Genomic DNA, 17,282 nt, shown 5'->3' on the forward strand with positions numbered 1-17,282 from the left:
AAACTATAAAGACATAAATGTAGCTCACCAAACAAGCAAGAGAGGTACTGTGTGATAATGCATCCCCTCTGGCATTGTTGTATCATTAAAAGAAACTCTACAGATACCTTCCTAATGTCTCCCAGGCACCTCACTTAAGGCTTTCAAGCATTAAAAGGGTCCACTTTTAATAAAGTCAGAGGCAGTGGTACTCTGTCACTGCCTGAATTCTTATATTCTGTGTTAATGTATGGTGCTCTGTAAACAAGAGCCCTGTAACAACAACAGCAGGACAGCTACCACCTAAAAAGTAGGCTGAGTAGCTTTATACTAGGTTTAGAGAAAACAGGAACAATTACGCAGAATTTTGTGCCGCTTAGAGACACGCAGCCTCGGTAAGAAAGAGGGAGGTACCAACTAACTTAGTAGAGTGCTTTTTCTGATATTTCTTCTGAGGTGTACAAAGGACCTGCAGCTTCTGCTGCAGAGATAGGGGGACACAGCAACATTGCTATGGTGGCTGAGGCCAAACAGTGCTAGCTGCTTCCATTTCCCAAAAGAATCTCTCTTGCAGCAGCTGCCTTGTGCTAGTCCTCTAGCACGCACAGATGTAGACCATTGGCAAATACCTGTAGCCTCCTAGCACAATTCAATGAAATGGAAATTTAATCAAAAGCCCTTCTAGCAAAGGAACCAAACTGAAAACTAAGAATAATAGGAATCAACCATGCCTTTGCAAGGTCTGGCCCTTAAAGGAGGGATGCCTGCCTGAAAACATTTACAAGTGGTGGGGAGATGGAAATAGGAATGCACTGAAGATGAATAGGGCAGAATGTAGAGGAAGGAGATAATTGCTGTATGGAGCGAGAATTGAAGCATGCTATAAAACGATTGCCTGTAACCCTGTGATGTGGATATTTCATGGATTTCTTATTTGCTTTGTATTTTTGGCTTGTGTAGGTACAGGAACACCAACAGCAACTTTTCTTCCTTTAAGCTCCAAGTGGCTCTTAGCTTATTCCTGTGATGGCTCAACATTCACAACTCACAGCAAGACTTCAATGGATCTCATAACAAATGAGAATGAATTGTCCGGCTGTAGAAGTAAAGGGGAATATGCTGTAATTGCTTTAGCTTGAAAAATGGGATATGGTGTATGACTAATTTAAACAGTTTCCCTAACCAAAAGGATATTAGTTGGAAAGTATCTATAGCAACTCTCCATTGTATATGACAGATTCCTTTCGCCAAATGCTAGCACTGCTGAAATCAATCCATGTTTTACACCTATCTTCTGTAGGCCCAGCTTTGACCCCGTGTGAATAAAGCACATTGGGAGACATTAACATTTTATAGTTGTGTGAACTTTCACTGCTAGTCTGTAATTTTCTTTTCAAAGTCTGGAGCCTAGGAGAAAATGCAATTTGTTGGGAACAATTGTAAAAACCTGAGGAGGTAAGAATTGGAACACACAAATAGTATGTGTTTAATAAAAGAGAGATGTAGTGTGCCCCCCAGGAAAAGGATTACTGTGAGAAAAAAAAAAAGTCTTTGAAGGCAGCTACTTAATGTGGAGTTGCAGCCTAAGAGACAAAGAACATAGTGGGATAGATCAATAAAAGGTTAGCAAACAACAACAAAAATGTAGATTCACAGAAATACAAGACAGAAAGGGACCTCAAGAGATTATCTAGTCCCTGCCTTCTGAGACAAAATTAACCTTACCTAGCCCATTCGTCACAGATGTTTCTCTAACCCATGCTTTAAAACTCATGAAAGAGACAGCGCAGCCTTCATGGTAGGGTTTTCTAGTGATATAATATCCTTAGGATTGTAATTTTTCTTCTTAAAATTCCCCAGTTTCTTTGCTGCAAATTGAACTTGTTTTTCTTTTTCCTCCAGCGGACATCGTGAATAACTGAACAATATGTTGTAACTAGCAGATGTTGTAACATCTCACATAATGATTCAGTTACTTTACTGAAGGGAGAATTATAGTCCTCTGTAGGTGATTGCAAAATGATCATGATATTCTCAAACATGAGAGCCTTTGAGGAACACAGCTGACCATTTTGAGCATTTGAGATACACCCTAAACCAGATGACAGTTCTCAGCATATTCATTGAGCTCCTCTGCTACTTTAAATCCTGAAATCTAAGGCCCTGGTTTATGGACTAGACATGATGAAAAAAGTTACATGTCTCTGATAGATACTATATACCATAAAATAAATGTGTCTCTAGCCCCTTAAGTGTTCTGCTCTTTAAGATCTGCCCATATTCTGCAAAGTTTTTTTCCTGAGTTCTATCATCTCGAAAAAGGATTCTATTTATGTAACTTATTTAAGAAACCGTTGGACTTCCTGATCATCTGGAGAATTACATCAGAGCCAGCCATTCTCATCATTGGTTAAAAAAGCAAAAATAAAAAGGGGCAAAAATCCTGTTCACCGTTACTGTTCTAGTGAGATGTCTTTCCATTTTCATATCCAGGAGTCCTTTATTCTTACAACTCATTCATATTTCTGTAATAAACAAACTCTTGTCATCTATCCCCAGACTTCTCACCATCTTCTCTTTCTGGGAATGTCTATCACTATCTTTTTGATGTATTCCTTTATGAAGTCCTATTCGATGACTGAAGTTGGGGTACAGCAATGGTGAGTCTGAAATTCAGCAGCCAGCTTCAAAGGGATCATAAGGCTGAAAGGCTCTGAGATTACAGGCAATCACAGCAGAAAGACTCCCCCCTTCCACCCTCCCCCAAAATTAATTCATCCTAGAGGAATAACTAAATAACTACAGCAATGTGTATTCAGATTGGGTTGACTAATAAACACTCAGAGCAAGATGAAAGCTTAAAACTTGGCAAGTAAGAAGCGGACTGGCTCCAGCTCCCCTCTTTTGAGGGCAAAAGCAAATTCTGCTGCTCCCGAGAGCGGCAGCCCCGAGGCCTGTCGGTGCTGAGCCTCTCTTGCCGCAGACACTGGGCTTTGCATCTCTGCTGCTGCGGGGCAATTAGAGGGGCTGGGGCAACAACTGCTGTTCCTGGGAGGGCCTGAAATTACCCGACCATAGCTCCTTGGCAAAACAAACAACCAAAACGGAGCTCTGCAGCTGCTGCTGTTATCCAGGCTCCCCTCCTTCCCTAGCAATCTGCTTTGCTATGAAACTCGGCTTCGCCTAAACGTAGAGCTGGCTGGGAGAACGAGCCCCATCCTGCATTGCAGGGACCCAGGCCTGACCCTGGAGTACAGAAGATCGAATATCCAAGATGTAATTAACTGAATGAGTTCTTTCTGCTGTAATTAGAAGGGACAACTCCATCCTAGCTGCATTTTATTCCTCAAATCATCTCAGATTTTTTATTTTGCTGTGAGATTTAGCTAAGCATTGTGCATGTCTGCTTTTAACAATCTTTCGGAAATAAATCATTTATAGTTTGTGCTGTTCTGCTACTACTACTCTTCATAGTTTGCCTGAGTCCCTAATGCCTGTAGTCATAGCTCAAAAGCCCCACTGTGGCAGGTAGTGAAAAAATAATCCCTGCCCCAAGGGATTTACCATCTAAATATTTTCTCATTGAAATCAGTAGCAAAAGGAAGGCCTACTTGCCCAGTGGAAAAAGAAAAAAAAACAAAAAACAGGGAAGCACAACAAAGACAGCACGAGGAAACAATAAGACTGTTATCGTTAGTGGGATACCAGAGCATGCCTTCTGTATCTTGCCATTGTTCTAACTCTTAAGCAAGTATGCAATCCCTTCCCAGATTTCAGTAAGGTCTAGCATCTCCATATGTCTTCCTTAGGTGGCTATGTGCCATTTCCCCCCTTCCCAAGACTTCCTTATTGCTGCTGCTCTTTTGGGGCTCTCTTTTTACATCAGATTTTTTTTTTTAAATTTCATCCTTCCTGCACATTTTCTGCTTTTATTTCTTCTCCGCGCGCTAAGACCCAACCATGTGAGATTTAGGACCCAATAGCTTTTTTGATAGCAAGAAGGAGCAAAAAATGCATCAAACAAAAGGCAAGCAGTATAGACAGTACAACATGTTATTTCCTCTGGGGCATAACCGCTCTGACTACAGCAAACAAAACGAGACCCTAATCACAAGAAGGACAACGTCTTCCAAGTCTTGGTTTCTGGCACGTACCTATTTATGCCTTAGAAGAGGGCTCAGCAAGCCATCACGTGGGTGCGAGACAGGTATCTAAACAGATGCTACAAGAGGAACAGTGGCACTGATAGAGGCATCATTAAGAGGAAGCAATCACCAGCCTCTGCCTCCCAAACCAAATGCATCCTTCAGCTACGCAGCATATAAGCCTCATGGGTTTCCACCGGCACACATAAAATACAGCTTGGAAAAGAAAAAGAGAAGCTGGACCATATTGCTGTCTGATCTATACCTTAAAAGATACTAAATAAAGCTAGGGAATATTGGAATAGATACTGAAATGTGGGTTCAAGCAAATAACTGGAGAGGTGCAGCCCCTAGGAACCAGATGAGATGGAGATCCATCCAGATGGATGGAGACCCCATCCATCCATGAGATGGATGGAGAAAGCAGAACCGTTTCCATCTTCAATTTTTGTAGCACAAACCTTCCACAGGGAGTACATGCATACAGAAATAAACAGGTGTGCACATACTTACAGAAGTATGTAAGACAAACTTTTAAATGATGGATTAAAAACTATTTCTCCTTTCTCTGCTCTTTGTTCATCTCCGGTACACATGGACCCCATATGAAATGCAGAAGTAGCTGCCTTGACACACACGCTGTTCTACCACATGAATTTGCTAAAGCTGCAGAAGTGTGCTGTTCAGTCAACTAGCTTGGGAAAAAAGTATGTTTTTTTTCTCTAGTCATTCTTTGGCAAAGGGCAGTATATCTAATTTTGTTAAATTCCAAAACACACTGTGCACCAAAGTACTTGTAGGTGTAAGTAGAATGTCAAGGATGAGTCAAAGATTAATACCTAAATTACAGAATGTGAAATGGCAATTATAGTCTTAAATATCACGTTAGGAACTAGGAAGTATTTACCTAAAGTACTACTGACATTGTAATAGACAAAATGCTATTCTATTTAGTTAAAGGGGATTCTATAATAGTCCCATGCTTGAACAGGAGAACTACAAAGGATAGAGTGGTGATTTCATGATAGACTTTTACAAACTTTAGGAAAAACCTTTATTCATACAGCATTCACTCATGACTGAGGCATAACTTTATCTACTCCCATTGCTCTGCAGAACAAGGATGAGTTTAGGTAGTTAGAATAACAGATACTTGACTAGTTTATATCCTTAAAGCATATTGCTTCTTCCATTATTGAACTGTAGACTTCAAAGCACGAAAATTACTGCTTCACCAGTTTGCCCCTCAAAAGTCTTCAGTTACATCATTGTCCTGTTTTTCATCCTTCCTTACAAAGCTTTTTGTTGCTTTCATAAAAACAAACATCAACAACCCTTCCTCTCCATCCCTCACAAAAAAGACTTTGCTACCTTAGCAGTAGTCTAAACAAACCAAAACCCTATAAACCAGTCACTTATCAAACCTATATGCAAGGGTTTCCTGCTTCTTTATTTTCACTGTTTGCCTCTTATCTTTGATTGTCAACTCTCTACGGCAGGGCCACCTTTTCTGCATCTGTACATTCCTATAATCCCTAAAAGCCCATACCTGGGGCTTTTAGATGTTCTGGTTAAAAAATATATACATAAAAGATTTTAAACCAACTTTCTAATTTCTCATTGTTATTAAGCACATGACATGGTAATGGTCTGAGGATATATTTTTTTAAAAACATGATTGAAAACACAGTAAAGATATCTGATTTGATTCATGGACTAATAGGTGGAGGTGGGACTCTTACCACGTGCCTTAAATAATAATGCTCAGAAATAAGTTTTAACTGCATACCGATGTTTTACCAGCTAACTTCTCATTTAATAATCAATGCCCAGCTAGTCCTGTATATGCTGGAAGTGCATGCTTCAGCTACTGGCACTTTGTACTGCACATTAATTGCTGAAAAGTAGGATACAAAAATATAGCTTTGGGAAGCAGACTTAAATAGACTTGTGAATTGATTATGGAGTACCCTGCCAAAAAGTGATTTTATTTTTATGGTAAAGGAATGGAAGTTCATCAGCAAAACAGTTCCAAAGACCAGACCTTCGAAAAACCTGTGTTTTTATCAGAGAAAATATTGAATAGCTACATACACTTATTTTTAGCAGAATCTGTTAAATATCACTTCTGTATATCAACCTGCTCAGACACACTGTACTCCAAAGTATCCGTCTCAATTTTTAGTGTCTTTGACAAGTCTTGAGACGACATTTGTTCTGTACTTTACTGTTTAGTCGTCTACTTAGTAGAACATAGCCTACATAGGTATTTGCTTAGGAGGTAGCCAGAAACTACAAATATGAGAAACCTAGAGACATGTTATTGTCCTTGCGCTTCTCAAAAATCCTTGATAAAGTCAGGAGTATGTTTACATCCATTGAGTAGGCTTTTCTCTATAGAATTTCTTATTTTCTTTCTATTTCTTATATTGTGGAAACTCAAGCCACTTATTTTGCTATCTCTTAATGCAATTCACTTGGTCTGAATTTGTGCATGGTTCAGAGAAATAGTCCTCTGTCTCTAGACACAATTCTACTGCCCAAATCTCTGCTATAGAGACCTGATAGGTGACTAGCCAAACTTTGAATTGCCTTTGAGTACACTTACGTGAAATGGAGAAAATAAAGATAGTTGAATGTTTGTAAGGATGCAGACTGCTGCGTTTTGAATATGCCAAAGACAGAATACTTATGAGAGTCCTTACAAAGAAAGGAACTGCAGTTCTGTAAACCTGAACATAAAAAAGCTTTTATCATAATTCCAAATATGTTTTGCTGAGCATTGGTCTATGATTTTACTAATGGACATATCTATCCATCATTGTGTTTGGTTATATATATATGACAATCAGTCTTCTGAGGGCTGGTAGAACAAGCATTATATTCTAGAAAGGAATTGCTGTGGCTATAGAATCATCTAATAGCAGCAGCAGAGATGGTCATTAATTATCTTTTTTGGATCCTGCCTTAAGCCTATGGCATATCGCCCCTGAGCATCCCACAAACAGGACGATTTACAGTATGACATTCCTAGGAAACATTGAGATAGCAGCTAGCTGTGAAAATTCAAAAAAAAGAAAAATCGTGTGTGATTTTGCCAACTGGAAGTACATAAAGGGTATCAAAGCCTTCACTGGTTATGAACTACCACACTGAGAGGAAGGATTTCACAAAAACTGTCTGTGGCTAGTTTCAGTGTTATGATTTTTAGGTACAGGAAGGATATTGAATTACCAAGTAACTAGGAAAAAGGATATGGGCTGGAATCCAACATTAGTGGTTGTATTTCAACAGCAGTCTCAAGGGAAGCTTGTGTCCTTGAAAGAGAACAAAGTCACTAAGATAAAAATTTCAACCTGGGAACTTGCATAGCAAGTGACAAAAATTATTCCTGCTGAAATTTTCTGAAATGGAAAGTGACACTGAAACAGTGAAATGATTTACTTCATATGAACTGCAGTGTGGCTTTTAATGAGCTTTAGAGAAACCAAAGTTTACCAAAGTTTGTGTGTTTTATAAAATGTATCCACAAAAAAGACTAGAGACAAGACCTTTAGCCCTATTCGCATGCCTACACTAGGAAACATGCAAGAGGTTTCCCCAGCTAGTAGACCTCCAAGGGCATTCGCACACCATTTCAGATAAAGGCTCAAACTTATATGTTGTTAGCTATGTGAATTCAGGAAGCCGTTTTCCTCACGCGAGCCGATTCCCTTCTCTAGCCAGACCCATAGGAGGACTCTGAGCCCTCAGACCTCCTGACTTGTAGGAAAAGATGATGTTCAGTTGCAGTAAAGATATTTGTAAGGGGCCCTACAATTTTTAGTAACATGAAACACATACTGGGATTTTAAGCCCGAGAATTTTGTGGGACTCTGCATGCCTCCTTCCTTTCTACTCAAAAAATACCGAGGTTGGCAAACTGGGACAAAATTTCAGAAAAGTGTTCCTGAAAAAGTCATGTGGAAACCCATCTTAGAATTAAGAGAAGAGTATAGCTAAAAGCCATAAGGAAAAGCTTGCATCTGCTGGTGACTCTCAGTACAGGTTTGAAGAAATTAAATTAATCTTCAAGACAGAACTTACAGACCTGACTTTTTAACCAAAAAAAAAAAAAGGCTTCAAGAACTGAATATTCTTGTTTTCCCCCTCTTTGGTTTTTCCTTCCATTTCCTTTTTAGCATGCTGTCATCAAGCTGTCCACTTCCTGCCTCTGTAAAGGAAGGGCGCTGTATGGGTGAGGGTCTGCTTCCGATTGTATGCCCAGGTTAAAAAGAAAGAGAAAGCGTTACTAGTCTGTTTCTAGGAATGGAAAGTTGGATTTATTGGGTACAAATCAAAAGCAAGGGTATTAAAAAGGAGAGAAACAGAATAAATCCAAAAAGCAACCTCCAACTCATAAGAAGTTTCTTCCTATTTCCAGTATTTCATGTTCTGGTGAAACCAAAACAGAATTCAGACAGTGCCAGTTATGCATAATCTGAAAGAACAGAGCAATGAGACTGTCAGAATAGGAGTGGACAGTTATCAAGTTAATCACAGCAGAAACCTGAAAAAAAATCCATAGGCTAAATATCTATCAGACTTTGTATTCCGTTACAAGAATGGATCTCGGTAATGCCGATTACTGGAGTAGCACTGCTGACTTGTCTCAGAGTAACAGAGGAAGAACAGATCCAGAGAGAATTATACGTATTTTATTTCCCCTAACTTTGAGTTTGGCTTATATAGTGCTTAATTTTGCTTTGATCTGAAAAATTAATGTCTGGAAACATAATACTGTTTATAAAAACCTCTGTTTCTGTCATCAGCAGAGTAGGTTATCCCTTGAGCTAATGACTATTTTTTCTGTATAAAGCATCTGATGAAACAATGTTCAATCAAAACTTTTCTCTTTTTCGCTAATGGCTATTTTTTCTGTATAAAGCATCTGAAGAAACAATGTTCAATCAAAACTTTTCTCTTTTTCGCTGTCTCATATTGGTCTAAGACCATGTTGGTCTCTGTACTAAACATCTCCGTTTCATAGGATTCATCTTGATAACACCAACATACAAGGGAGATACTTAGCTGAATGGATTCCTTCAAAAATTTTTACTAAAATCATCCATGTCTGAAGTTCTAGGTGATGTCTACTATTTCAATATTTGCTACATTATTGTTATGCTAATGACTAAGAACATATTCAATCACTGCACTGTTTGACAAACATCATTTTAAATTGAATGTTACTTTTTTGATAAGGTGTCATAATATATGCACACAGTGTCTCTATTACCAATATTACTGCAGCACAAATTCTCCTCTGGTTGGCCCCTTCTTTTCTAAAATTCTTGCTTGATATTACTGGGAAGCATCAATATTCCTGCAAAGGCTAATTAACATGCAGTGATGTGATACACATGTTGGAAGGCAAAACTAACTGAAATTTCCAACATACTACTAAATTATGTATTTCTCTGTGTGTGCAAAGATACATACTGTCATGGCACTCCAATACTTCTAGGAGTCAACATCTGTTCACACAAGTGGCTATTGGCATGTACTTATCTGTGAATCACTATGCAAATATATACAATTGCAATGAGAGAAGGTCCTGGAAGACCTGAAGAAACACATTTACTTTTTGTCGAGTTAAAATTCTGAAGTGACTGACATTGTCACATTTCTAATGGAAGCAGGTTGTCTACTTTTTCCCCTGATAAAACAGAACATTATCCAAGTACAGGAAGCGTTATATTGAACAGAGCAGTTATTGATTCTGATAACATTTTGCTTAATCACTTTTCCTTGGGGAACAATAACATATGTTTTCAAGGGAAACAGGCCTGGACAATTGCTTCTAATGAAGGTGATATCAAGTGAAAGTGGTACTGCCGTTTACTAAGAAGAATGGATCCTCTACTGATGGATGCTATTCCAGAGATCAGAGAAGAATCCTCTAAAGATACCTTTATTAAAATCAGTTCTCCATTTATACCCATGGATAAATGTGAACAGTCAAATCAGCCTGGTCAGTGAAAATGGCATTCTCTTAGATCCTGGTTAGTGGTGCTGGTCAGAGGCTTGTGATGAACGTACAATCAGGAAAGTCCTGACTGAGGCAGTTTTCACATCGCTGCCTACATGAAATGCACTACTCTGTACTATCTTATCAGTCTGGGATAGACTGCTCTGAACAAGAAGTTACCAGGTATTTTTTGGCACTGACCTTTTCGAGCATAGACTCTGCCTGAGGCACAGTCACTTTCTACAGCTGTTCTAGGCGCTGCTTACGTTGGCAGGTGAGTTTGAGGCTGGAGTGAAAGCTTTATTTGTTTTCCTTTCCTCGAACTCACTTGCCTCTGTAGGAGGAAGAGCTGATGTACTATATTCGTTGTGTGCCTAGCTCCAAAGTTTTAGTAGCTCGTACAGATGTAGATGCAAGGTAGAGGTAGAAGGCCAACAGACGCATGGTTTTGCTACTTCTTCCTTCCTTTTGCAGTGCATGTAACATAAAACCAAATTTCTCTTCCCCGCCCCAATCTTTACCATGACTGCAGCAGCCAAAATGAAGAGGGAGCTTCTACAGCATTTATTTAAAAATAATTTGAGAGATTGAGGGAGAAGTATTGACTCTAGAAACACACAGAATCGATTGCCCTAAACTGCAACATGACAATTGCAGACCGAGGAGCAAAGCAACAATTTCATAATGCCCACCTCTGCTTTATCTTTAAATGTAAGATTTTTTTCATTTAACCCACTCTCTTCATACTCAAATTATCCTTTCACAATCTCAATTTCAAAGCAAACAATTCCCTAGTTTTTGGAATAAAAAATATTTTATGTGAAGGGCTGCTAACATGGATCCTAGCTTTCTAGAACCTGATTAAATGCTCAGAACAACCCATTTGGAGACAGTGCTTGATACTGAATCTCATGCATCTAGATTGAATGTTGTACAGTAAGCACAACTAATCTTGCACTCCAGTCATGGACTGTCAAACCACAGGGGGCTGAAGCAGTAGCTTAAGACACAGGCTTAAGCGAAGGCAGCCCCCCCATTATTAAAAGCGGATTAAGCATGAGACAGATGCTTTATGATAGTTTATGAATAGTATATGCTGACTTGGTTTTTATAATTTCGATTATATGACTATGCTGGTTTAGTTTAATTGGAAGACACAGGCAAAACCTGAAATATTTGGTAGAAATAAGTTACCCACTGATAAACACCACAGGATGGTTAGTGATAAAAACTGAGTTATCAACTCGGAAGATCCTATTTCTGGGCTGCAACCAAGCTGCTAAATTTTCTTTCGTCAATGTTGAAGAAGACGAAGATCAAAGAGGGTCCAGAAGCTAGATGCTAAGAAGCCAGACAGATTGTCATAGAGGTACAACTAGAGAAAGCTGAAGGGAATTTGTACCACCTCATCACCATGACGTGATGAAAAATATCTTCTGTTAAGAAAAAAATATCAAAGTTGTTTCTCCCACTTGCTTTCCTCTCTACTGCTCGTATTACCTAATACCTCTGGATGCTCAGGATAAATTATAGGTGCCAAAAAGATGAGCTTGAAGAATTCACAAGGTATCACAGCTCTTGGCTCTGACTAATGGTGTGGCAATCACACAACTCCGCACCAGGTAAAGACATAAATCCTGGCACAAGGAAGCTGAGCTCAGACATACCAGACGTAGCTAGCTGTAGTTATTATAAATAGCAACTTAAAGTTTCATGATTAAAATAATCTGCCCATCACATGTGGAAAATTTGATTAATTCAAGTTATATGAAAGCATTCAATGAGAGTGGATTTCCTGCCTGTTGATCTGTTATTGTATAAGAATTACCTACAGATGACCTGGAGAAACCTGCGTGGGGGCAGGAAAGAGGGAATCCGTATTTCTCCAGTTACATTCACTCCTTCCCACAGGGCAGCCGAGTTCCCACTATGGCATTTTGGTCTCCTGGTCACCCCAGCTGGCACCTGTTCGAACGTAATGAGGTTTCACATTCCTCGTTTCGGAGCTGCTGTGTAAAACACTGTGTACACGGGGCAAAGGAGCGGACGTAGGCAAAAGGAAAATGATATGCATGTGCGGGTAAGTTTTTATTTAGTATGCAACTGGGATGCAAACTCAGACTCATAAGCCCGGAAACACCCCTAGGTCCCACAATGAAGAGGAAGGCAGTGGGGTTTCCCATGGTTTTCCCATGGAAACTCTTGATATTTCTGCAATTGCTTCTTGTATCTAACTTGGCATGCACGGTGATGTTTCACGTGGTCGTGAAATCCTGATCCCTTGTATGCATCAGAAATTCAGCTTCAGCTTTACCCAGATTTCTGGGTTCATCATTCAATTAGTTTCCTGACAGATAGCTCAATTTAAACATTTTCTCATTCTGCTGTTGCACACTGCTATGTTACTGCTCACTCTGACACACTGCGCATTTTACTGCTGTGCTCAGTCATGAGCTACCCATTTGCTGGGAACCACCGCTGTAGCCAGAATATATCATTACATTTGAAGGATGCATGGAGGGAGGTTATAGAACTAAGGTGTTATTAATGTTTCCTGCAACATCCAAATCATACCTGGACAATACTATTGTCTGAAACATCAAGTGAAAAATATTTTTTTCAGTGATAGAGAAATATTTTTTGAATTTAGGTCAATTTCAAAGTGTTTGTTCTTAGAAATAGCTGTAGTTGGTGGGGGCGGGCACAACAAAAAAACCTGAAAAAGTCAAAACATTATACTTTGACATTTTTGATAGTGATATATTTTGCTTTTCAAGTGCAAAGCAAATTTTCCATTTGAAATGACTTTCAAAATGTATTTAAAGATTATTCAGAAAGCTCAAATTCAAAACAACACTGTTTCAGACCATTCGAGATTCTTCTTCACCATAAGTGATTCTTTTTAGTTCTTAATTCAGTGAATTTTTGTTTAAATATTCATTGACTCAATCCAAAATCACTTTTATATTTTCCTGTGGCTGTCAGCAAATCAAAAATCCCTTCTACACATTCAGCTGTAATCCTGGACCTGATTTTAAAGAATATCTAAACATGTCCTTAATTCTGGGACTGCATTAAGGACAGGTTCAGGTTCTGCATTGAATAACTATGAATTCCTGCTTTACTCAACTGCCAAGCTAAAGCAAGGCTTCCCCAGTGCTGCTTTCTCCTTCTTAAGGTTTTCAAAGTAAGATTTTTTTTCCTCATTGCTAAGTGAAAAAAAGAACGACAGTGTATATTAGAAATTGCGAGAAGGATCTTCTTACACTGCAAGGATGCTACGCCTGACCTTCTGTTCATCAGAGAGCAAAAATACAGCAAGATTTCCATATTTGGAGATAATATGAATTTTCTTCGGCATTTGAAGGACTCTCCCTCTCCCTTCCCCCCAAACAGATATTTGCTATCGATCAAAAGACACAGAAACAAGGACCGAGTGAAAAAGAACAACAAAAAATAGACAAGAAAAGGATATTATTCTTACAGAAGGTACCTGACCAATCAGGTCACCACTGTTGCTTCCCCACTGCCAGCCTTACTCTATACAAATAAGCAACAAAGTTCAAACTAAAGTCCAGCTCTGTGTTTCTCTGTAGTTCAAATATTTTTTGGAGCAGACTAGGCTCCATTTGTATGTACGTACATTAAAAAAAAAACCCACACATTTTAATGAGAAAACGCATGTCAAGCTGCTCTCCGCTTATATTTTATACATATACATACATTTCACACATCAGGGGGAGAAAAGCACACAGAACAAGCCACAAGCGGTTAAGTTAACAAACTCTTAGTGCCCTTCCTTTGTTCAGCTCCCACAAATTTCTGCTGCTGGTGGGTGTAAGTCTTTTGAACTTCTTGAAAGCAACAAAGATGAAAGTGTAGATCAATGCATTTAACCACATACTTTCCTGGGCTGCAGGCCGAACAGCTCTCGACTTGAAGAGGAGCAACGTACCATACCCGAGGACATGCTGGTGAGCAGCTTACAGCGTTCCTCTGGCCTTCTCTCTTTATTCTCTATCTGTTTATAGCCCTTAATGGGACACATGTAGCCAGAGTATCCGAGTGTCTGAGACATCACTCAATTTACGTTCACCACCAGCAGGAGGAAGAGAAGTGCCACAAGCTTTGCTGTCTGCGTGAAAAATTGGGATGAGCTGGTATGGCTGGGAGAATTCAGCCGCCCTTTTGCGCAAGGGGAGCTGCCTCCCTAAAAGAGGTCTTCATTCACTTCCATATGCCCTCCTCATGAGCCTGGTTTCTAAACACGATTAAACTGAATTCTCACATAACGCGTGTTGATGAACAGCCTCACTTAGGGTTAGATTTTGTCTGTAGAGGCAGCACATGCCTGACTCCAGAAAGCACCATAGCTGACTGTATTTTCTTAGGGAGCGGGAAATAGATATAAACACTGAAATGGTGCAGAAATTCGCTATTAGTAATAGTTAACAACCAGGAAGGTACCATAGGCCATAAAAAGCAATCTGAATTGCTTGAGAAACAGAGCCCAGTCAAACAAGAAAAGAAATTTCATTTCAAAGGGCAAGATCTCTACCAGTAGTGAAAAAGCGGGTCTAATGAGCAGGAAATATTTCCAAGCTATCACATAGCCAGAAAAAGAAAGCAAACTACTGTTGCTAAGACTGCAGTATAGAATCTTTCCAATATTTTAGATAGTTAAAGGGGAAAAAATAGCTTGGAGAAGGAAGGAGAGGCAAGGGAAGGTATAGGAAAAGCTAGTGAGGCTGCCAAGAATTTGGAAACAGGAAGGGCTGTTTGGAAAAGACAATAATGGAAAGAGCCCGCTATCCAGGGAGGTAGAATAGAGCTTGAACTCATATCTGCTGTTATTTGTAGGCTTATTCCAATGCATAGCAATAAAGTAAACACTTACCTATATTATTAAATCAGCTGCATGATGCACCCAAGCAATTCTGCTCCAGCCTGGCCAGAAAGGACATACAGAATTTCTGTCATGTCTTTGCCTACTCCAAAACTGAACTGCAGAATTATTTGAGAAATGCAAAGAGAGCAGGCAGAATCTTCAAAACTCTGCCCTGCTCCTGTAACTGGTTAGCTGGGGGTAATCAGCTATTTGACCGAATGGAGGCCACCTCCTCCTTCCACAGGTAATCACTAGGGCTCTCAGCACACTGGGAGAGCGAAATTCAGGCTGAGCTCACTGTTCTCCACCATGGGTCAGAGCCTTCAAAGTGTTTAGGGGTAGTTTAGAGAGCAACTAAGGGGAAAAAGTCAGCCTCCTCTGCACTTGCAGAAAGCATCTTCCCACTAAATCACAAGGCGGTACTTTTTGTTTCCTTAAGTTAGGAGCAGAATAGAGGTTGGGCCCTGCACCACTCCCAGTGGAAATGCTGTTCTGCCAAGCTGTCTCTGAGTCATTATTGTGACACTCAGTATTAAAGCTCAGGTAGTTTTAAGATCAGAGGAATATAGGTGTTTAAAACCCTGTTATTTCACTTGTACTTTCAGTTTTTAAATAACTCTACTAATTCAAAAAGGTTCATAATTATTTACCACATCAGCCCTCTGAATATACTGAATGTTGCTTCAAGGTATTGTAACTGTCCTTTTTAAAGTGGATTTAAGCCATTATGGTCTATCACATAAATCCTTCTTAGTTTGTGGATTATTGACTTGATAGGCCCAAACAGCTCCATCTGTCCATTTAAATGGACGTGAACACGGTGAGTGTTTAGTGCTTTCAATCCTATTACTTGTAAAGTGCTTTCTTTGTCTGTTTGTGTGTAGTTTGAGTATTCAGGGACAATTTATTGTGGAGTTCTTGTCTAAACTCTTTTAATTACAGGGCTTTCCAGGGCAAACTGCCCACATACTGCGGAGTGAGCTAAGTGTACTGCTACTTGACTTTGGAAATGAAGCTGTCAATTTACAGCTAGCCCTTAGGAGTGATATAAAAGTTGACTGGTGAAACATTTGAAAATGAAAAGGGATTCCCTTGTGAAATGTGCATATGAATCCAGTGTTAGTTAATGAAGCTTTTACAGCTATAGAGAAAGTTCCTTTCAGATATCTGCTCCAAGTTGTTCTAATGAAAGAGCTAAAGTGATGCTCTAAGGGATGTTTGTTGAAGAGAGAGCAGTAATAAAATGGTTTATTACCTGTTGATATACGTAAACATAAGTCACAGTAAGAGTGTACAGAGAAACACAGGCATCTTTCATTAATTAATATTTGTTGGTAAAATCTTTTACAAAGGCTGAGTTAAACATGTCTTGTTTAGTCAAATAGTATTAAAGTGCTATAAAAAGCCGCACTGTGTATGTAGGCCTTTTTCCTGTGCAGCAGATATTCTGTACATATTATTGTTAGGCGGTGTATTGAGAAGCTGGAGAATAAATGAAAGGACAGAAGTCTGCAAAATTTGGCTCTCACCTCATCCTCACAATTTTCATTGCAGCTGCTTTGTTCTCTTCATAGGGGTGAACCACTCCTACTGCCAACAGCAGGACAGGACTTGCAGAATATGTGCATATAGCTTCCTAGTATATACAAGGCTTTGCCTCTTACACATCTGTCTTCAACAGGTATTGGTGGGAAAGAAAAATGGTAACAAGTCAATCCTGAATAATATTAAAAAAATTACAGATTAAAAGTGGATACCTTGCAGAAGACCTATGACAGCTTTTGTATACGTAAGGCAGAAATGTCTTGTGTTTGACAGTGAGGAGAGAGTAGTTTATATCCTGCTTATACTCTTTCCAGTAAGCTTCACATTCCTGATACAGAGGTAAATATGACCTATGTATGCTCTGGACACACAGTTACTTTTTTCAGGGATGAGAATGGGGAAACTCATACTTGGGGAAGTGAGAGGATATTTTTGACAGGCTGCATTTTCAGAAAAAGAAACGTTGGGTACCAGCAGCTTCTCAAAGCCAATACAGAGCTAAGGGCAGGACATGAGTGAAACTGTTGAAAGTGTAAGATAACCCATTTGATTATGCTGTTTCATATATGATATTGTTAACATTAAGTATACCTATGTGCATAGGCACACAAAGCCTGGTCCAGTTATTGCACATTTTGCTTATGCAAGTAATTTCACAGATCTGCTTAAGTCATCTGGATCCTTTATATAAATTAAATGTGCAGCCTTTGACCCA

General features: G+C 39.3%; 1 protein-coding gene across 1 annotated transcript in view; it reads right to left on the reverse strand.

The window, feature by feature from the left end:
* The window catches only part of PHACTR1 (phosphatase and actin regulator 1), a 344,608-nt gene extending 329,409 nt beyond the window's left edge, over nucleotides 1–15,199 (reverse strand). The window contains exon 1 of the mRNA XM_068931821.1: nucleotides 15,032–15,199. The gene's annotated coding sequence lies outside the window, so the exon portion shown is untranslated. The remainder of the gene's footprint in view (nucleotides 1–15,031) is intronic.
* Nucleotides 15,200–17,282: the final 2,083 nt, after the last annotated feature.

This window comes from Struthio camelus, chromosome 2 (genome assembly GCF_040807025.1).
Source record: "Struthio camelus isolate bStrCam1 chromosome 2, bStrCam1.hap1, whole genome shotgun sequence".
In the NCBI taxonomy this organism is placed as follows: domain Eukaryota; kingdom Metazoa; phylum Chordata; class Aves; order Struthioniformes; family Struthionidae; genus Struthio; species Struthio camelus.